Below are 23,127 nucleotides of genomic sequence, written 5' to 3' on the forward strand. Positions count from 1 at the left end.
AGAAAGCTGCCAATCAGTGGTGGGAGTGGAGTTACCCAGAGCAAGAGGACTAGGAGCCACAAGACACCTGGTCCTGTAGTTATAACCTCCTGCTGCTAAAACACTGATTTTATCAAAACACAGCCCAGCCCAGTAAGTAACACATCGCTGTAATCAGTGTCTCTATCCTTACATCATGGGGCATTCACATTACATAGCAAGAACCTGCCAACAGATTCCTTTTAAAGGGAGTGTGACAAACCATAAAAAACACAAAAGTCATTATCTCAGTAAATTATAATAATTAACAAAAAACACCTGCAAAGGCTTCCAAAGTGTTGAAAAAGGTCCCTTAGTCTGTTTCAGTAGGCTCCACAATCATGGGGAAGACTGCTGACTTGACAGATGTCCAGAAGGCAGTCATTGACACACTCCACAAGGAAGGTAAGCCACAAAAGGTCATTGCTAAAGATGCTGGCTGTTTACAGAGTGCTGTATCCAAGCATATTAATGTAAAGTTGAGTGGAAGGAAAAAGTGTGGTAGAAAAAGGTGCACAAGCAACTGGGATAACCGCAGCCTTGAAAGGATTGTTAAGAAAAGGCCATTCAAAAATTTGGGGGAGATTCACAAGGAGCGGACTGCTGCTGGAGTCATTGCTTCAAGAGCCACCACACACAGACGTATCCAGGACATGGGCTACACGTGTCGCATTCCTTGTGTCAAGCCACTCATGACCAATAGACAATGCCAGAAGCGTCCTACCTGGGCCAAGGAGAAAAAGACCTGGACTGATTGTTGTCCAAGGTGTTGTTTTCAGATTAAAGTACATTATGCATTTCATTTGGAAATCAAGGTCCCAGAGTCTGGAGGAAGAGTGGAGAGGCACACAATCCAAGCTGCTTGAGGTCTAGTGTGAAGTTTCCACAATCAGTGATGGTTTGGGGAGCCATGTCATCTGCTGGTGTAGGTCCATTGTGTTTTATCAAGACCAAAGTCAGCGCAGCCGTCTACCAGGAAATTTTAGAGCCCTTCATGCTTCCCTCTGCAGACAAGCTTTTTGGAGATGGAAATTTCATTCTCCAGCAGGACTTGGCACCTGTCCACACTGCCAAAAGTACCAATACCTGGTTCAAAAACAACAGTATCACTGTGCTTGATTGGCAGCAAACTCTCCTGATCTTAACCCCATAGGGAATCTATGGGGTATTGTCAAGAGGAAGATGAGACACCAGACCCAACAATGCAGACTAGCTGAAGGCTGCTATCAAAGCACCCTGGGCTTCCATAACACCTCAGCAGTGCCACAGGCTGATCGCTTCCATGCCACGCCGCATTGATGCAGTAATTGATGCAAAAGGAGCCCTGACCAAGTATTGAGTGCATTTACTGCACATACTTTTCAGTAGGCCAACAATTTGGATTTTAAAAACATTTTTCAAGCTGGTGTTATAAAGTATTCTAATTTACTGAGATAATGACTTTTGTGTTTTCATTGGCTGTAAGCCATAATCATCAACATTAACAGAAATAAACACTTGAAATAGATCACTCTGTTTGTAATGACTCTATATAATATAGGAGTTTCACTTTTTGTATTGAAGAACGGAAATAAATTAACTTTTTGATGACATTTTATAGTGAGAAACTCTTGTGTACATATATATATTATATTTATTATTTATTTATTTATTTTTTAAAAGGTAAGGCTTCAGTGACACACTTTTTCAATTAAGTCTATTGGTGTCTATAGGTCGCACATGAATTCTCCAAAACTTCCAGTATGATTAAACTATTGTACACAAGATCATCAAGGAAGATGGGAGGGGACGGGGTTGACTAATGAGAATTAGAAAGATTCCATTCACAGTTATAATGAAGGAGATTGCAGTTCAGACTTTCTCACTACAGACTTCTGTCCCCTTAGCTTTTTTAGGAGAATATAGAGGGGAGGAATCTCAGTGTCCTCCCCAGCAGAGGCGCAGAGAGCGATAGACCATCAAGTAATGGAGAATGGGGTGTACAGTGATGGAAAGCGAGCTTTCATTTTCCCATTACAGCACTATTTTTGTTGAAGCAGTAATAGAGCTGTCAGAGGTCCATAAGGCCGGGTTAGGCCTACATCGGCCTCCAGCACCTCACATCCTATTGTGTATGACATTTTTGCTTTTCTTACGGTCAGATTTCTATGTTTATTATGATCCTCAGGCTCCTTTCACACTGTGCCTGAAAGTATGCTTCCGAAGTCTCCCCGAAGGAGTCATCCATCACAAAGACATTTTTCTTTACAGTCTGTCGTGCTATTTTATGCAGCCAAAAAAAACAGATATCCTGATGTACATCAGCCAGATGGAGTCTAAAAAGGCAATGTTTTGGACTCCATCTGGCGATGGAAGGGCTATGCATCCGATTACCGTATGAATTATGTGCTTTTTTTTATTTCACGTTTCTTGCTTCATGTTCACATGTCGATTCTCTTTATATTCCATGGGCTCCTTCACATTGTCTCTGCATTGTCCAAGGTTTCCAGAGCGCTTTCTCAGTTGGAAACCTCAGATGTACATGTTCAGTGGGTGCTACTAATTGACATCCATTAAACACAGACTTTGCAGCACCTACTTTAAACACGGTGTAAAAGTAATATTTCGTATTCATTTGTCCTTGTTTGTCCTTCGATCTCTTTCTGCCCAGCCTGCATGCACAAAGTGATTTGCTCGGATGACTTCTCCCCTCTGACCGCTGCACATAAATAATGTATGTGCATTTAATATACATTATATAAAGAGTGATGTGCATACAGCCCTTCAGTCAGGGGAAGGATATTTACAGGAGCGGAGGTGAGAAGGTATTACACATACAAACATTCTCTATCAAACAGGAAAAAGATAACTGTGGCCATACCATTTTGCCAAGCATTGTCTTTCCTGTGCATTCAGCACCGGAAGATGTGAGAAAGCGGAGAAAATAGTCTGCGACTTCCTGCAGCTCCTAAGCAGCCGCAGCCAAAATGTCAGCATGCTAATCACCAATAAATCTGCTCTAACCTAATCGGAGTTTAGCTTCAATCTGTCACATATAGGCAGGCGTACAAGTGAATTAATGGGTGAACGTAAATAAAACCTAATGATAGTTTCCAAACCTATACAAAGTCCACAAGAATGGAGTCACAGGACAATTAATGCAACATGAGGACTTGGGAGATATCAGAGCACCAGAATAGTCCGAACATTTCTGATTAGCTTCATAGAAAAACAATAACATCATATCTTCATCTCTACTCAAAGTTCTTCTGCAGAAAAGGGTCGGGAGCAGTAATTAGGGGTGCTGGGGTCTGATTATTGGTGTGCGAGATGAGTGCTGCCTTCCAGACTTGTGCTAAATGGCAAATAATATCTTTGTGAGCAGTTCCCAGGGACTGAATAGGAGGCTTCTGCAGATCATTAATTAATATTTGGACTGCTGAGTCATTAATTAAAGTGAGATGGAGAGAAGGAGGGGAAAACCCTGTATGAAGTATACTGAATTACTACACATGCAACATGGCTTTCTGCCATAGGGACACCCTTATGTGTTATTGTCATAAATAAAAAAAGAAACAAAGCTTTCGGCTTTAAACAGTGAACTGTCAGTTGCTACAGTACATTTCAGAAGGACTTGTGGCTTTTTATTGCACCCTAAAGTTATGATCCGCACGTAGCCTCCATTTTTCTGTGCAGCCGTGCACCCCCTCCCAACTCCTTGAAAGTAAGAAGTGAGTGAATGAGTCAGTGCAGGAGAGAGACACTGAGACAATGGGTGTGGGTGGAGAAAAAAGAGCAGGAGGGAGGGTGTGGGGTGATTAATGGGGAGGGAGAGGCTTCAACCAGCACTGCAGATAAACCTGCCCAGAATATTAAACCCTGCAAAAGGGATCTCCGGCTCCTGACAACCCCACACTCCACACAGGAGGAAACTGATCAGCCATCTAGAAACAGGAGCTTGAATTACACCTATTACTACAATATTAGCACTGCCAGATTCTAGAGGCAGCTAGCCAGTGACGACAACCCCATCCAGAGTTACAGATATCACACAAAGCCGATGAGTCTCCAGAATCCCACATATACTGCTGCATACAATCAGATGTAGATCTGTCTTTCTGAAATGTTTGTGGTCTTCTGTGCTTTTGCCACACAACAGCGCTACTAATTGTGCCAACAGCAGCTGTGCAGCAAGGTCAGCATTTCAAGCATTGCAACAAGTTTTACAATAAGGAAGAGGTTTATTAAAAAACTGATTTTTTTCCCCTCCACCTTTTTGTTATATATATATATATATATAAAAAATTAATATATTCTGTACATTACTAATAAATAATATCAAAAATATATGAAAGACTAAGAAGCATGTGCTTAAAATACTGCAGTATACTAAAAATACTAAAGTTGTAAAACAGGCATTGAATACATACACTAAATTAAACTAGAGACAAACTTTACACAAGTTTTCCTCAGCCATTTTGGACCCATTTTATCAAAACTGGCGTTGTGTACAGCAGCCTTGATGAACTGGGTGTAACATCCACCTCTTAAAGAATTTGGTGCATTTTTAGCCATCATGTGCCACCACCAGAAATGTTACTGTGCTCAGGGAGTGGTGTCAATGCTCACAAGTTAGTTGTTCATGCTTGCTGCCGCGCCATCCCGCCAGTTCCACAAGCTTTTCTAAAAGTTGGCGGAGCTGGCTGGGACTGGTATAAAAACGCCAGAAGTCACAAAATCCATCCTGTGCCTTTAGCAAGGAGATAACATTTTCTATTAACCATTGGTTGGCATCAGGACAAGCAGGTGGCACCTTGTATTTTACACCGCAGTCCCTAATGCACACAATTTCTGCCTGCTTCTGGATCTATACCCAGATTTTACATTGCCCCCCTCTAAATCTTGCCATTGAATGGGAACAGCAAATAGTTTAGTTTGCTACAGTGAAACATTTTGCAGCAGGAAGGACTCCTTTTGTGACCATTAATATTTAGGTCTACATCTGTGAACGCTTCTCATATACCTTTTGTTATTATCCGAACACATCACGGCAGCAGCGGCCTCATTGATTCAATCCCATGAAGACTGATTGCTCCCGCTCACAAACCTTGGAGGCAGTAGGAAGCGTATATATATTATATATTCTGTCAGGGGTCTGCCATGAAGGCGGTAACACACGGCACTGAGCTAGCAATATAGAGGTCAGCACACATGACCATCTGTGTGACAGAAGGAGGCGATACATGACTACATGACATATAAAGACAGAAGGGAGCTCTGTTCAGCACGTTTTTCAACCTTTTATCATTTCTGTCCTGTAGAGGTTAGCAATGCATATTGTGCCCTACTCACATGGATTACAGAACAACGTAAATGCCAATAGTTAAAGGGAATCTGCCCCCCCCCTGGCACTTATCTGACCTCTAATATGGGCATACAGGTGATAGAAATGTAAATCTACACATACCTGTATGCCTCATATTAGAGGTCTTGTTGGTGTGAAATGTGTTTTTATTCAGTCCGTTTTGTCATTCTTGTGGGTGGGGGATGGGAGGAAATCCCCGCCTACTTTGCCAATTTCAATGGTCCTCCCCTCCCCTGCATGCCCAGTGACGTGCAGTCTAGGCTTAAAGATCCCGCGCATGCGCAAATCACCTATACCACAAAGCGCACTTTTTTTTTCTCCCGGCTACATTTTTTCCAACAGCAATCTTGTGCGCAGGTGCCAGGACTTCAGGCAGGCACCAAAATATGAAAAGCCAGTGAATCTTCCCCTGGAGATCATGATGCTAGGGGTACAGCTGCCCAACAACATTCAACTCCTCCAGCTTGCAAAGACATTACAGAGGGAATTGAGCACTATCAAGTGTTTGCAGCAGTTCAATCAACCCTTTACATGTTATGGTCAATAGCGACCACTGCTTGCAAGGAGAAAGAGCAAGGTCACTCCCTCTGTCACTTCATCGACTCCCTGTAAAACGATAATGAGGTGCCAAATAGCTTTGGGATGTGCCATAGATCAAAGTCTAAAGCTCCCCTCATACACATAATGCATCTAGTAGTGTGGGGCAAGTCAGTAAAGGCACAGTGAGCGGCCATAAGAGCATACAGATGAATATATAAGCAGAGCACCAGATAGAGCGCCCCCTACAGGCCGCCCTGAAGCACGAGCATATCATTATCTCCAAACTGAAAGTAAAAATTACAAAAGAACCACAGGACGAATTTCATCAACCAAGGCATCATATTAATCAGTGCAATGTCTCCCACCTGACAGTGTATGTAGTTTACTGAGCACAATCCTGCTGACAGGTGCGCTTTAACTAGTTATATTGTCAATTGGCACACCTGTCTACCAATTAATCCTCACGTGTAAGAGGATCCTGGGTATACTCCCACCTTCCGGTTGGCGCATGCAGCAGTCACAATGTGGGGACGTTACCTGACAGAGCAAGCCAGATAAACATTTGAATATTCATTTCTTTAGCTTTAATTTAGCATTGCTTTTGTTTAGATGGTTAAAAAACAAAAGTTATCATGATCACTTCAATGACTGTCTGAAACTAGTAGTTTGTAGTTGCCTAGTCGAAGGTTACATTTTTGCAAAGCATTTCCCAAGTTTTATGGTCTATAGCTAGGGCTACAAGGTGACAGTTGTCACATGGCAGCGATTCTCAAAAAAGGTTGCACCAAAAAAAGATTTGTGAAACTTGCAACTATTTTAGAGTTCTGATTTTGCTGTAAAATGAAACAGCCAAGTTGCAAGTGACCTGCATTGAAGTCTAAGGCAAACAAGTTGCTGGCAATAAAAAATACAACTCATTCGGAAACATTTGTGACCAAGGCGCAGGCTGTCGCAATGCAACACTATAGGAAATCATTAGATGCAATGTCGCAATATGACATAGCGATTTCAATGGCGCTGCGTTGACCTAGCCTTTTGAACCAGAGCACGCACAGCATCATGGAATGTATTTTCTTTATACATCAATGTGCTGGCCTCAGAAAGTTTCTAATGTCTATGCCTTTAATAACACACCCCCTCCTCCCTCAGTCTGGGTGCAACACACTGAGAAGGTCTTTGTGCTATTTTTAGTGCTGTGCCAGAAAGAGAAGGGGGAATCCTGCCCTGCTGCCCCAGAAGAAGTGGTGGAAACATGCCAGAAAAGGCATAGTCTATTCCAGACATGCTGTGAAGGGCTTTTCTAATGGGAACCACTTAAGGAAATGGCAGAATTCCCACTAAAAACCTATAGATGATCAGCCATGAAGATCAATGTAATAACAGAATAAGTGAGAGGTATCTAAAGATACACATCTGAAAAAGATTAGCCTCATTTATTTTGAATTTCCAGCCCTCCGCTGTCCCCAAGTTCTTGTGGTAAGAACACAAGGCCGCCCACACACTCTACATTTAATAGAGGTAGAGCTGTAGCACTATAGCAGTGAAGGCACCAGATGAAATCACACAATTTATGAGCTGCATAACATCATTCACACAGCATGCTCTACAGAACCTAGTTTGCTTCCACCCTGTAAGTCCTACTTGAGCAGGGATCTCAAGAAAAACAGTTTACACTAAAGGGAGAGTCAAGGAAGAGTGCAGAGATAAACCAAGAATAACTGCACCAGAATAAGAAAAGACGATCAGACAGGCATGCAGAATGCAGCCTATACGAAGAGAAGAAGAGACTGTCAAGAAAAGAGGGCACAGAAAGAACCAGCCACTTGCCCAGCTGGTTTCAGCCTCCTACGCCTGCACCACACCCTACTCTTCTGTGCTGCAAGAGTTAAAAAACAAACCACAGTCTGGAAAACATAAAGCAGAGCTCCCAGCATGCCTTGCTCCTGAGAATGAGGGGGCAGTGTTCCATTTATAAACTGTTCCATGCTGTAAGTGGGTCCAGTGTCAGAGACAGGAGAGAGGGAGAGAGAAAGAGAAGAGACAGCAGACTAAAGCATAAATGTGTCTACATGAGACAATACAACAGAGGGGGCCATACAATGTAACCAGAGAAAGTAAGGTAGAAAGAACAGGGCAGGCTGCCGGAGAATTGCTACAGTCCTGCTTACAGCAGAATCTTTTTATGAGAAGCCAAGCAGCAAACAGTTAATGGAAAATGTCTAAACTGACTGCGCCCCTTGTCCTATCAGCCACTCCCCACCTCAGTTCTCATTTCATTTTCCCCCATTCCTCCTTTTAAATCTACCATGCTAGGCAACAGTTACTAAACAATCAATTACAAGAGGGTGCTGGCTCCTGGCCCTGAGAGATACCAGGAAAAGAAGGAAAGGGTGGATCTGGGACAGAGGAAAGAAGAGGGAGAGAAAAAGATCAATGCTCAGTTTTACAGGGAGGAGTTCTGAGCAGCTGTCAAAGCATGTCTGCCTTTAGATGGACATTGTGCTCCAAGCTTTGGAGATACTGTTAGCAGTTCATGCTCACAAACTGTCTGTTTGATCCACTCTCATTCAGTAACCTTGTGCATGTTCTCATTCATTCACATACCTACCCCTTGGCTATCCAGTCATGGTGTGTCATTAATATCACTCAAATCCATGGCTTCTCTTTTGGGAAAAACTTAGTGGTCTTCATCCATTGATGACATTTCTCAGAAGAGAATACTAATCATAAGTACAAGTTTTTATTTATTTGACACACAACTCTACACTTTTCTTAGCTGGGGGCACTTCCCTAAGAAGTGAAAAATCAAGAAAATATGTTCCATCAGTTGCAGTCATTTCAAAATCTAGTGACCAATGTCTTCACATGCAAGACAGATTTTATCCTTGTGCAATGAATTTGTGTGCACGTACACCTCTGCCACAGAACTATCATGTGAAGGTGTACATCTGTGTAGAGTAGGAAATTGTCCCCTGCTGTTTCTTCAGCAGTGCGCCTCTGGCCTTCCTGGTTGCTGGGAGTGGCCCTGAAGACTCAGACCTGAGGCATGCTTCCACCACTGATCCAAACCAAGCTCTCCCAGACTGCTAGCAGAGGCAGCTTTGCAGAATGGAAGAAGCACAGGGGCACTGGGGCTGGTCGGATCCTGTGATATGGCAAGCTTTAGAGCAGCACAAGGCGCTAAAGCACAGATCCAGCTCCTTACCTAGGTAACGAGTTATACACTAAATTAAAAATCCCTTCAATGAGTTTTATAAATAGGTAAAATGCAAAGTTGCTTATCTGTACTGAAATTGAGACAGAAGCACTAAAGGGAGATTGTCAGCCCAAACGGACTGTATAAATTAAGCATTTAGCCTTATAGGGGGAAATATCCCCTAAAAAAAAAAAAAAAAAAAAAGTTTAATCAATTAAAGTAATTATAAAAAAAAAAAAGTCTGTCTTTATTTATTACATTTATAAAAAGAAGAAAAGGTACAAATCATAAGACACTAGCCATGGCGGGAAATAGAAACAATCACTGAGGGAAGGGATATAACATAGTTATTAACTTGCTACTAAAATCCTGAAAGAACAATAACACAAAATGAGCATTAAAGGAGTTGTCCACTACTTTTTTGAATTGCCCCAATGTATTTAACTTGTACCCATAAGTGTTTTTGTAATTACTTTTAGTTGTATGTATTGCCTGTGAGCGGCGCTATCGCTGGTTGCTCACAGGCGTCACGTGGCCTGAGTGACACATGGCTGCAGCCGGAACTTGACGTGACATCAGCGGATGTGCGAGCCGGCTGCAGTCGGGTGTCACCCAGTGCTGCGCTCCATGGTGGATGCTCGGCTGTGGGCAGGGTTACCCCGCACGTCACACCCGGCATCCACCGCGCGCTCTCCCTCTCCTCATTCATCGGGAAAGCACGCAGTGGATGCTGGGTGTAACTCGCGGGGTAACCCCGCCCACAGTCCAGCATCCACCGCGGGGAGCGCGTCACTGATGTCATGCCTCACTTGTCAGTCGGCTGCAGCCGGGGGTCACGTGATGCCTGTGAGTGGCCAGCGATAGCGCCGCTCACAGGCAATACATACAACTAAAGGTAATTACAAAAATACTTATGGGCACATGCTGAATACATTGTGGCAATTGAAAAAAAGAACTCAGCAACTTCTTTAAAAGGAGCAGAATGAGAACATACATAGCCAAAATCTCTATGGAGTGATCCAGTCCAAAGAGTAGATGAAAAAAAGAAAGAATGCAGAAAAGAGAGAAAAGCAAATGAAGCAATAAGAGAAAAAGTGAAGGGGAGGTAGATAAAGCAATAGGGAAAGGTGTTCAAAGGTGGGGCCCAAGGAATGCACATTCAGATTTCTCCAATAAGGGCCAGATAGTCAGCCGAAGATCTACACTCCAGAAAATAATACCAGGTTTTGTAAAAACGACCATAAGAGTTATTAAGCGTAGAAGTGAGCTCCTCCATTAACATCATCTCATTTATTTTAGTAAACCAGAGGGATCTATTTTTCCATAGTAGAAGCATGCATGCTCTTGCAGTCGCAATTAAAGGGAACCTGTCATGTCCTTTGTAGTATCTAAACTGCCCCCATTGCGTTGTTAGTGATGCCCTAACATGCTTTTTGCATTAAAATCGGTGGTCTAAGGGCAGTGGAGTCGGAATCGGAGCCCATTTTAGTGGAGTTGGAGACTGTATAAAATGGACCGACTCCTAAAATTGGATACAGTAATTCAATGCAATTTGTGGGGAATATTTTTTCATAAGAATTTGGGAAAGTTATGAAGTGTCCTATAAATGTCTGTCCTATTCCTGATCTAAGGATCTAGACTTTTAGCTGAGATGGATCTGTGATACAGTACATTTATCACTTAAACATGAGCCATGTATGAGGGAGTCGTGGAAATTGAGGAGTCAGGTTTGGCTTACCGACTCCACAGCCCTGGGTCTAATCACGCGTGACATCATACTTGCTCGTTTAGTCATAGGGGTGTGATTCATCGCATTCAGTCTGGCTTGTCGCCGCCCACACCATTTGAATACTGGTCGCGATTTGTGCTGACATCACTAGTATTGGCGTTTAAATGCCACGCTTGAGCAGTATGTCATGTCCAGCCATGCTTGCGCAGTGTGTAAATTGGCCAGCCACGCTTGTCGATCTGGGAGCCGCGCAATTTAATGAAAAAAGCATGTTAATGATGCACATTGCATCACTAACAACGCAATGGGGGCAGTTTACATAGAACAAAGGACATGACAGGTTCCCTTTAAGAAGTTTAAGTTGCACTATATTGTTCATTCTGCTTGTTTTTAGACTTTCTTTCTCTGCCTGCTTATGGAGTTGTAAGTTCAGAGCTTGGTGGACAATTCCCTATTCAGCCGGATCTCCCTTTCCTCTCCTTCTGAGGAATGCCCTAGCATGTTAATGGGAAAAAATGTAATCCCACAGACAGTATATGGTACAGTTTATGTAGAACATATTTGAAATAATACAGATGCAAGCTGCTCCGGGCTCAGAAGTTAGACTTGGCAAACAGAATGGTTGAGACCTGGGCTGCTACATGAGGACAGTCCTCTCAGCGATTAAGGGCCAGAGCTCATAACTACATTCTGCCACAATTTTGGAGGGGTACTGCATCCAAAGTTTGCTAGATGCCACACAATACAAGTGAATATTCATTTAAAAATCTACAGCACAAATCATTTTCCTCACAGGTTTTTTTTGCAGCATATGGATGAAAGTTTTGAAATCTGTCCCCAAATCCGTAATAAGAAATCTACATCAAATTTGCAACCAGTGAACAAGCCCTTAGAGATCTGAGAAACTACAAAGGGCTTATTTTTGATGGTTGGACAACTGAGTGAAAGCATATCCAAAACTTCTTGACTGGTTCAGAAATGCAGTGGTTGGTACATGCAAAAACTGATCCAAGAAAAAAAAAAAAAAAAAAAAACTGGTGAAAGGTTGACAGGGCCCTAGGTGCGCCCATCAATTCATCATCTTGTTGCACAGCCATTGACCAGTAAGGCTATGTGCCCACGATCAGGAAATAGCAGCGTATTTTCGCTGCTTCCAAAATGCTGCGTTCTAATCACGCAGTTAAATCTGCATGTGTTCATCGAACCATGCGGATTTAACTAATGTAATGAATGACTACAAGTTTGTCTCCGCTGCAGATAATTAAAATGCTGCGGCTCGTAAACCCGCCCTGCGGGTGAGTTTACGCAGCGTCAAACAGAAGAACAACGGGTACTGTGCATGTACTATAGAACGCAGTGTTTTGGATGCAGCGCAGGTGAGATGCGTCTAAATCGCTGCTATTCCCGCCCTGATCGTTGGCACATACCCTTCGAGTGCCCATCCCGACCCCAGTCCACCCTCCAAAAAGTGCTTACCAATATGCCTGTGAGCATCAGAACTGGACCATTAAGCAAAATACATTTTTACCAGTTTTTTTCTACACCAGGTGGCTAGGCAGGTACATGCTCATTTGTCAGCTGATATTTAGGCTTGCATAATAAATGAAATGTCGGCACCACATCTCTTTTCATGTATTTATTACAAAATGGGCATCTGTCACCAGGTATGTGCTGCCTAATCTGAAAGCAGCATAATGTAGAGACAAAAACTCCAATTCCAACAATGTGTCTCTGGTTTGCTTAGTGTCATTTTGATAAAATCAGAGAGATAATAACTTGAGGACTAGTAAACCTACTGCCATGTATTCCTCCATATTCATGATCTCTTTATGACTCCACCCCCACCACTGATTGGCAGCTTTCTGCCTATGCAGTGTACACAGAAAGCTGCCAATCAGTGGTGTGGGCAGGGTTATATAGGGCTCAGCATATCAAAACACTATTGCTGACCTATCAGTTTTATATCAATCAGATATTTCTGGCAGATTTATCAAACTGTAGCAAGAAACCTAATAAGTGACACATTGCTGGAATCCGTCTCTGCCCCTACAGCTCTCAGATGGGGTAAACATTTCCTTTAAAGCTACAGTTAGTGATGGCACCGGCACCCATGATCATAGAATCCTAAACAGAATTTTCACAATGTGGTTGGTGTCTGTAGGAAAATATAGTGGCATGAGCACACAGTACAATTTGTCCCTATTAAATTCTTTTTTTGTGTGTTTCTCATAGCAGTTAAAGGGCGTGTAGCATTTTACTATACATTTAGCCATACGGTAAAGCTTATCTAAATGTAAGTTTCATTTTTTACAGTGGTAATCTGTATTAGTTGGCTTTGCTTGAATGCTTTCGCAGTGACAGGGACCATGAAAAGCAGAGCAGGTGATGGGACATCTGCCACACACAGGTGACACCAGCTATCCAACCGTGACCTCAAGGGCAACAAGAGAACATTGGAAAGGAAAGAGATTTTACAAAAATTCATTTCATACATTTTTAGGCATCAGCTCAAGTTGGTAAAAAAGATTAATAATTCACTGGTTACTTTTCCACTTAATAGAAGGGACACTTTCTGTTCAGCAGTCCCCTCAACAGACATTGAAGTCCAGCCTGTGATGAAATACCATCTATAAATGGATAACACTATTCACAATAGGGTGATAATCACAGGTCCACTCCTCTCTCTTGTTGTACAATGGCCTTTGCCCAAAGAATGCCTACAAAACTCTCCTATTAAAGTCAACGAACAGCTATAGACTATTGCTATCTATTGTCCATGTAGCCAATTTTCTGCGCTCTTGAAAAAAATTAAAGCGGGTCTTTACCAGTTTGAGCATGTTAATCTGGCCATACCATGGAATAGGGGCTGTAAAGCTGGATGGAACAGATTTTCTCTCAAATGTCTCCTCTCTGATGTGGAGATAATAATGTTTAGGTTATAATTTACGATAAGTCCAACCGGGCGTTACCGGAGATTCATCTCAGGAAACTCTTCTAAAGAAAGACCACACCCCAACAATAGCTTAGAACAGGTATTCTCCTGATAGAGACATGTATTGACTGACAGTCTAAGCTACTCACTGACTTCACGGCAGAGCTGTGGAGAGGAGAAAATAAAAAAGTATGTTTTACTGTGTTCTGCAGCCACTATTCCATGATGTGGCCAGTTTACCATGCTCAAACTGGTGAAAGGTCATCTTAAATAAGGAGAACCACATGTGTGGCCTTTTCTCAAGGTACACATGGGTCCGAGTAGTACCAGCAGGAAGACTAGTTCAGAATCACCCAATCAATATAAAAAGAATTAATCCAATGGGTAAACGACATAACAAGAAAAAAAAATAAATAAATAAAAAACGCCAGAATTATGGGGGTTTTTTTCGTCGCTGCAACATTGCAATGAAATGCAATAACGGGCGATCAAAACATCGTATCTACCCCAAAATGGTATCAATAAAAACGTCAGCTCAGCACGCAAAAAATAAGCCCTCACCCGGCCCCAGATCCCAAAAAATGGAGACACTAAGGGTGTCAGAAAATAGCGACTTTGTTTAAAAAAAAATAAAAAACTTTGGATTTTTTTCTCCACTTAAATAGAAAAGAACCTATATATGTTTGATATCTACAAACTTGTAATGACCTGGAGAATCATAATGGCAGGTCAGTTTTCGAGAACATGGTTAAAAAACAAAAAACAAAAAAAAACAAACAATGGAACTGCACTTTTTTGCAATTTCACCGCACTTGGGAGTTTTTTTCCGTTTTCCAGTACACAATATGGTAAAACCAGTGATGTTGTTCAAAAGTACAACTTGTCCTGCAAAAAATAAGCCCTCACTCGGCCATATTTACTGAAAAATAAAAAAAGTTATGGCTCTGGGAAGAAGGGGAGCAAAACACAAAAACGGAAAATGGCCCGGGGTGAAGTGCCAAGCTCCTAACAGCACTCCCTGTTCTCCCCATCTCTTATCTCAGTTGTAGAGATAACTGCATAGAGTGGGCTGGGTTTGCACACAAATTTCCATAATTTGATGAGAGGGAAAAGAATCTACAGACAGAAAAAAACAGGCTAAAGATAAGGCAGTAAGGCCACTATCAGTATTTGGGCAGTATTTTTTCTCAGGAGTGGGAGACAAAATCAGGAGTGGGTGATAAATGCAGAATTGGTGACTTGTTTCTATTATACTTTTTCTCTGATTGTTCCTCACCTGGTTTTTTCTCCAAGTCCTGAGAAAAAATACTGACCAAATACTGACCAAATACTGATAGAAGGGCCGTGGCCGAAAGGACAAAGATTAAATAAAACGAAGACAGATGCTATGTTGATACATGAGCTAATGAAGATAGCAGCACCTTGGTTAAGCACAGGCCTCAGTAGACTTTATTGCCAGGAGGGACACTCCACAAGAGAAAAATCTGAAACTTGGATCATGCTGGAAGCTGCATATCTGGTGGTCTGAAAATGAATGAAGGAATTAAAAATTCAGAACTGAAATTAAAAGGTAGCCACTAACATGTAAAAAAAACATTTTTTCTCTGCGTCAAAAAGGGGTCCTTTGAGGACTTGGACATGTCATATGTGTGTGTGTATATAAATACATACAGTGCCTTATGAAAGTATTTGCCCCCCTTGAACTTTTCTACCTTTTGCCACATTTCTGGCTTCAAACAAAGATATAAAATTCAATTTTTTTGGGAAGAATCAACAACAAGTGGGACACAATCGTGAAGTGGAACGAAATTTATTAGATATTTTAAACTTTTTTTAAAAAAAAATAAAAAATGACAAGTGGGGCGTGCAATATTATTCGCCCCCCTTGAGTTAATACTTTGTAGCGCCACCTTATGCTGCGATTACAGCTGCAAGTCGCTTGGGGTATGTCTCTATCAGTTTTGCACATCGAGAGGCTGAAATTCTTGCCTATTCTTCCTTGCCAAACAGCTCAAGCTCATTGAGGTTGGATGGAGGGCGTTTGTGAACAGCAGCTTTCAGCTCTTTCCACAGATCCTCGATTGGATTCAGGTCTGGACTTTGACTTGGCCATTCTAACACCTGGATACGTTTATTTTTGAACCATTCCATTGTAGATTTTGCTTTATGTTTGGGATCATTGTCTTGTTGGAAGATAAATCTCCGTCCCAGTCTCAGGTCTTTTGCAGACTCCAACAGGTTTTCTTCCAGAACGGTCCTGTATTTGGCTCCGTCCATCTTCCCATCAATTTTAACCATCTTCCCTGTCCCAGCTGAAGAAAAGCAGGCCCAAACCATGATGCTGCCACCACCATGTTTGACAGCGGGGATGGTGTTTTGAGGGTGATGAGCTGTGCTGCTTTTACACCAAACATATCGTTTTGCATTGTGGCCAAAAAGTTAGATTTTGGTTTCATCTGACCACATCACCTTATTCCACATGTTTGGTGTGTCTCCTAGGTGGCTTGTGGCAACTTTCAGACAAGACTTTTTATAGATATCTTTGAGAAATGACTTTCTTCTTGCCATTCTTCCATAAAGGACAGTTTTGTGCAGTGTACGACTGATTGTTGTCCTATGGACAGACACTCCCACCTCAGCTGTAGATCTCTGCAGTTCATCCAGAGTGATCATGGGCCTTTTGGCTGCATCTCTGATCAGTCTTCTCCTTGTTCGAGATGAAAGTTTAGAGGGACTTCCGGGTCTTGGTAGATTTGCAGTGGTCTGATACTCCTTCCATTTCAATATGATCATTTGCACAGTGCTCCTTGAGATGTTTAAAACGTGGGAAATCTTTTTGTATCCAAATCCGGTTTTAAACTTCGCCACAACAGTATCTCGGACCTGCCTGGTGTGTTCCTTGGTCTTCATGATGCTCTCTGCACTTGAAACAGAACCCTGAGACTATCACAGAGCAGGTGCATTTATACGGAGACTTGACACAGGTGGATTCTATTTATCATTACCAGTCATTTAGGACAACAATGGATCATTCAGAGATCCTCACTGAACTTCTGGAGTGAGTTTGCTGCACTGAAAGTATAGGGGCCGAATAATATTGCACGCCCCACTTTTCAGTTTTTAATTTGTTAATAAAGTTTAAAATATCCAATAAATTTCGTTCCACTTCACGATTCTGTCCCACTTGTTGATTCTTCCCCAAAAAATTAGAATTTTATATCTTTATGTTTGAAGCCAGAAATGTGGCAAAAGGTAAAAAAAGTTCAAGGGGGCCAAATACTTTCACAAGGCACTGTACACACATTGTAACTGAAGTGGTGATTTACATGAGTGTAAGTAGCAATGTCTCTTGAAGCACATGACAAGCCATAATCATCATTTGGAGTCCCCTTTTTAAACTAAACAAGGTTGTCTTTGTTCCCCCATACAACACTGGCAATACTGTTCTTATATGCGTGTTGATAGCTGATATAATTAGGATCACCAGCATTAGTACAGCTTTGGATGACCCGTTTTATCCTACCAGTAAAACAGCTCAATGAGATTTATCCGCTTATTCGTATACACATGGATTTCAAAGAGATCAAAAATGCAGGCAGCACACTCCTAAGGATTTATAACTAACGATATTAATTACAAGCCCACTGTGCCCTACAAGACGTTCTCATAACAGCCACTTCTGGATACAAATGGGGTCCCAACATGTGAATGCATAGAACACTCCAAAATGGCGCCAGTTTGGGTGGGCGTTTTACAGGGAACCTGTCGCTAAATTCATGCTGTCCGAAACACGGTATGGGGGGGTTAACCACACCACTACCAATACCCCATAAACAGCCCACAAAGAGGACAACTTAAGTACCACCGCATGCCATAGTTAGTGGCCATATGACTCACACTGCCCAGTACTGACGCGTGTTGCTTGGTCAGGGGGAGTCACAGTTCATCACCTGGCATTAGATTCATGCTGCCTGAACACCAGGAGGTATGAATCAGAGCCTGGCTGTGTGACTGCAGCCAAAGTGGTCTTTCTCTGAAATACTGCGGCGTTTCAGAGATAACCATCTGAAAAGTCGGTCGGGGCCCATAGGAAGAGACCCATCTAGTGTGACGCAGCCACCGGTCAGCTTCTCCCTGTATTGCTCTAGCTGATTGACAGGTCTTTCCCATGTGTGTCCCTAGAGCGGGGGGCGGAGAAGCTGGCCAGGGGCCACACTCATCTACTCAGGCCTCTCCCTATAATCTCTGCCTGGTTTTTGAAACTAATGTTGAAGTGTTTCAGAGTAAAAATACCTGGCACTAAGTCATGGTAGACATGGCTTGGGCAGCATAAATCTAGTGACAGGTTTCCCTTAACAGTAGGATTTCGCAAATACAAAATACATAAGAATAAATTGCAATCTTTCTTTTTGAAAAACAGACTAGTGAATATTTGTATACACATTGTTTACTAGGTGACATTTGTTCTGTTTGTTTCCTAGCAACAAGGGCGGGAGGCAACAAATGACTATGCAGGATTCCAGTGCCCTTGTGGAGGGCAGCGCAGTCACCCACTACACTGGAGGCACAGTGCGGGTGGACGACCCTGAGAACACATTACCAGCGTCTTACACGCTGTGATTTTATAATCATGACATGAGAAATGATAGCAATGAGTACATTCTACACACAGCACTGACCTTAGAGTCACGTAAAAATGCCGTCATACGGCAGAAGAAATCTCTGGATGATCATGAAAACCTATTACATCTTTTAACGCTGGAACAGACCCTTTACCATGGACTATCAGAATTAAAATGTAAAACTAAATAGATCGGTTTCTACAAAGTTTCCGATCTGATGAAGGGGCAAAGCTATAAAATCTGTATCTTGCTTTTATCGAGAAATAACCCTATTTACTAGTGACTTTACACTTTCCAAGTACGTCATATCTACCTTGATACAGTCAGCACCCCCAAGTTTTTGCCCTTTGACTGCAGAGAACACATGCCTAGGTCTCAGATGTGGGAACCATTGGTGACCCCTGAACACCAGGACCAGGCAGTGGCTGCATAATCTGCTGTGCTCAATAGGAATGATAGAGTTCTTTCTATTCCTTTCTAGGAGTGAAAAGTAAACATGACAAAATGTAAAGTGGCTTAAGGTCCCTATTCACATTACTTTAAAGCGGTCTGAAGTAGTTATTTTGCTGACCCCGAGAGAGGAGCTCATTAGTGAATAATAATAATAGTGTAAGTGGCTCCTGCTCTGGCTGACCAGTCCTGTCCACCTACCACATGGGGGCTCATTCATTACATGACATTTCCTTGCAGCTGGTCACTAGGGCTTCAGGAAATACATGTACATCAATCAGCTTTTTAGGTTTGTGGTGGGGAGGTGTTTTCATGTGACATCTTTAACCCTTACTCTTATACCCTGGGTCATTTGTTAATCTCCACTGCTTTTAAAGCACAGGTTCGTCCTGCCAATATCTACCGATCCTCCATAACTGCCAGCACAGTACAATGGAGTGTAGAGGGCATTGGACTTTACTGCAGTTCCACTTTGCAGATTGCACCTGTGAATATACAGAAAGCCCCTAATTCACGTATGCAGTAGAACAGCAAGAACGTGGTGTCTGAATATTAAAATAACCCCTCTCTAACAGTATCCCCTGCCAAGGTCACAATTGTAGTACAGATTATGGTGCAGTAACAGGTCGTTCACAAAAGTATTAAGGATTTATAGCAACAAATTGCTCAATATTAATGCTAGAAGAATTTTATTAATCCTTAAAATTGAGGATTTTCAAAAAAAAAAAGGATGGATCAGCAGAATTTGTTGCATGGTCATAATTCCAAAGGGCATTAACATATCAGCCTACAGGCGCTGTTTCCTGGCGTTCCTAGGAATCTACCAAGGAGTTCCCTGGCAGACAGCACCACGTAGTAATAGCAGATGAGAGGTGGCAATGAAGGGGTTAGCAGCGCCAGATGCACACTGCTCTGGTGCACAGGATGGATGAGGACACTTGGTCACACGTGGTCATCCATTGCAGACATTTCTAGGGCTGTTTCATGCATCTTAATGGGGTGGGAAAGAATGAAGGACTGAATTTCAGGGACAGCAGTAAACACTAACACATTCTCTCGCTGGGCTTTAGGCTAGCCCAGGCGGGACGGCCCTGGTTAAAGGTTTCTCCAAGGTGAAATGGATGGGGATGACTACAGTCACTGATAGGTCTGCGGTGGGCATACACTGCAATGGTTTCCCCACAGTGAGTCACAATCCAGGCGGTATTTCATTATGGGGGCTGCCCTAGATATCCCAGCCAATATGGAGATGGGATCAGTGCTGCACTACTCACAGCTGCAGGGAGAGGGGGGCAAATGGCCACTGGAAGCAGATCTGGGGCAGGGAAACCCCGAGCCTTCCAGCCGCTGGGGGGCACTGCTGACACAGCCCCCACCCTCCGTGTACGGGGCCCCCATGATGTAACACTTGTGGGGTCTGTGGAGCGCACGCCCATGCCCAATGCAGTGCAGTACTTCACGGTCACCGGCGATGGAAGTTACTGAGCAGAAGACTCGGAAGTTCTCCCCGTCCGGCACCGCCAGCCATGGCGCAATGTTCCGCGCAGCAAGACGGGGAGCCGAAGCGCCACTACCTGTACGAGTGCACCGTGCACACCATGCGGCTGCCCCGCGGCCACTTACCGTGCGTGCAGCAGAGCCAGCCGCGCAGCTTACAAGCCACAGCCCAAAGAGAAGAGGAAATGGTGTGGGATGGTGAGGGGCACAGTCACCAGCTCTTCACCCACCGGGCGTCAGCAGCTCTGTCTCACACAGGCAGGCACTGCCCAGCCCGTGGGCGGCGTCTCAGTACCAGAATGGGCGGGAAGCTGCGCAGACGAGGCGGCTCTCTGTGCGATGGGAGGCAACATGTCCTTCCTGGTTTACTGTGCGGTGTGAGAGAGCTGCAGCCTGTGGCAGTGTGCAGACGTGTGCTGTGTCCACGGCAGCCGCAGCAGAGGGAGGACAGCACTGAAGCACACAGGAGGGAGGACAGCACTGGGGCACACAGGAGGGAGGACAGCACTGGGGCACACAGGAGGGAGGACAGCACTGGGGCACACAGGAGGGAGGACAGCACTGGGGCACACAGGAGGGAGGACAGCACTGGACACACAAGAGGGAGGACAGCACTGGGGCACACAGGAGGGAGGACAGCACTGGACACACAGGAGGGAGGACAGCACTGGGCACACAGGAGGGAGGACAGCACTGGGGCACACAGGAGGGAGGACAGCACTGGGGCACACAGGAGGGAGGACAGCACTGGGGCACACAGGAGGGAGGACAGCACTGGGGCACACAGGAGGGAGGACAGCACTGGGGCACACAGGAGGGAGGACAGCACTGGGGCACACAGGAGGGAGGACAGCACTGGGGCACACAGGAGGGAGGACAGCACTGGGCACACAGGAGAGAGGACAGCACTGGATCATGCAGGAGAGAGGACAGCACTGGGGCACACAGGAGGGAGGACAGCACTGGGGCACACAGGAGGGAGGACAGCACTGGATCATGCAGGAGAGAGGACAGCACTGGGTCACACAGGAGGGAGGACAGCACTGGGGCACACAGGAGGGAGGACAGCACTGGGTCACACAGGAGGGAGGACAGCACTGGGGCACACAGGAGGGAGGACAGCACTGGGTCACACAGGAGGGAGGACAGCACTGGGTCACACAGGAGGGAGGACAGCACTGGGGCACACAGGAGGGAGGACAGCACTGGATCATGCAGGAGGGAGGACAGCACTGGGCACACAGGAGGGAGGACAGCACTGGGGAACACAGGAGGGAGGACAGCACTGGATCATGCAGGAGGGAGGACAGCACTGGGCACACAGGAGGGAGGACAGCACTGGACACACAGGAGGGAGGACAGCACTGGACACACAGGAGGGAGGACAGCACTGGACACACAGGAGGGAGGACAGCACTGGATCATGCAGGAGAGAGGACAGCACTGGGGCACAAAGGAGGGAGGACAGCACTGGGGCACACAGGAGGGAGGACAGCACTAGGGCACACAGGAGAGAGGACAGCACTGGGGCACACAGGAGGGAGGACAGCACTGGGCACACAGGAGGGAGGACAGCACTGGATCATGCAGGAGAGAGGACAGCACTGGGGCACAAAGGAGGGAGGACAGCACTGGGGCACACAGGAGGGAGGACAGCACTAGGGCACACAGGAGAGAGGACAGCACTGGGGCACACAGGAGGGAGGACAGCACTGGGGCACACAAGAGGGAGGACAGCACTGGGCACACAGGAGAGAGGACAGCACTGGATCATGCAGGAGAGAGGACAGCACTGGACACACAGGAGGGAGGACAGCACTGGATCATGCAGGAGAGAGGACAGCACTGGGGCACAAAGGAGGGAGGACAGCACTGGGGCACACAGGAGGGAGGACAGCACTAGGGCACACAGGAGAGAGGACAGCACTGGGGCACACAGGAGGGAGGACAGCACTGGGGCACACAGGAGGGAGGACAGCACTGGGGCACACAGGAGGGAGGACAGCACTGGACACACAGGAGGGAGGACAGCACTGGGCACACAGGAAGGAGGACAGCACTGGGGCACACAAGAGGGAGGACAGCACTGGACACACAGGAGGGAGGACAGCACTGGGGCACACAAGAGGGAGGACAGCACTGGGCACACAGGAGAGAGGACAGCACTGGGCACACAGGAGGGAGGACAGCACTGGATCATGCAGGAGAGAGGACAGCACTGGGCACACAGGAGGGAGGACAGTAGTGGAGCACACAGGAAGGAGGACAGCACTGGGGCACACAAGAGGGAGGACAGCACTGGACACACAAGAGGGAGGACAGCACTGGATCATGCAGGAGAGAGGACAGCACTGGGCACACAGGAGGGAGGACAGCACTGGACACACAGGAGGGAGGACAGCACTGGGTCACACAAGAGGGAGGACAGCACTGGATCATGCAGGAGAGAGGACAGCACTGGGCACACAGGAGGGAGGACAGCACTGGGGCACACAGGAGGGAGGACAGCACTGGGGCACACAGGAGGGAGGACAGCACTGGATCATGCAGGAGAGAGGACAGCACTGGGGCACACAGGAGGGAGGACAGCACTGGGCACACAGGAGGGAGGACAGCACTGGATCATGCAGGAGAGAGGACAGCACTGGGCACACAGGAGGGAGGACAGCACTGGGGCACACAGGAGGGAGGACAGCACTGGGGCACGCAGGAGGGAGGACAGCACTGGATCATGCAGGAGAGAGAACAGCACTGGGTCACACAAGAGGGAGGACAGCACTGGGTCACACAAGAGGGAGG

General features: G+C 45.1%; 1 protein-coding gene across 6 annotated transcripts in view; it reads right to left on the reverse strand.

Moving 5' to 3' along the window:
- ATP2B4 (ATPase plasma membrane Ca2+ transporting 4) overlaps positions 1-20,637 on the reverse strand; it is a 186,933-nt gene extending 166,296 nt beyond the window's left edge. For 4 of the 6 annotated variants that reach the window (XM_073666566.1, XM_073666569.1, XM_073666568.1 and 1 more), the window contains exon 1: positions 20,455-20,637. The gene's annotated coding sequence lies outside the window, so the exon portion shown is untranslated. Of the gene's footprint in view, positions 1-15,180; positions 15,284-20,454 lie in introns of all 6 variants that reach the window. The other 2 variants (XM_073666565.1, XM_073666564.1) reach the window with 2 other exon arrangements.
- Between the last annotated feature and the right edge of the window lie 2,490 nt (positions 20,638-23,127).

Source organism: Phyllobates terribilis, unplaced genomic scaffold, assembly GCF_046119375.1.
Source record: "Phyllobates terribilis strain yellow unplaced genomic scaffold, ASM4611937v1 Scaffold_2__4_contigs__length_985480577, whole genome shotgun sequence".
In the NCBI taxonomy this organism is placed as follows: Eukaryota; Metazoa; Chordata; class Amphibia; order Anura; family Dendrobatidae; genus Phyllobates; species Phyllobates terribilis.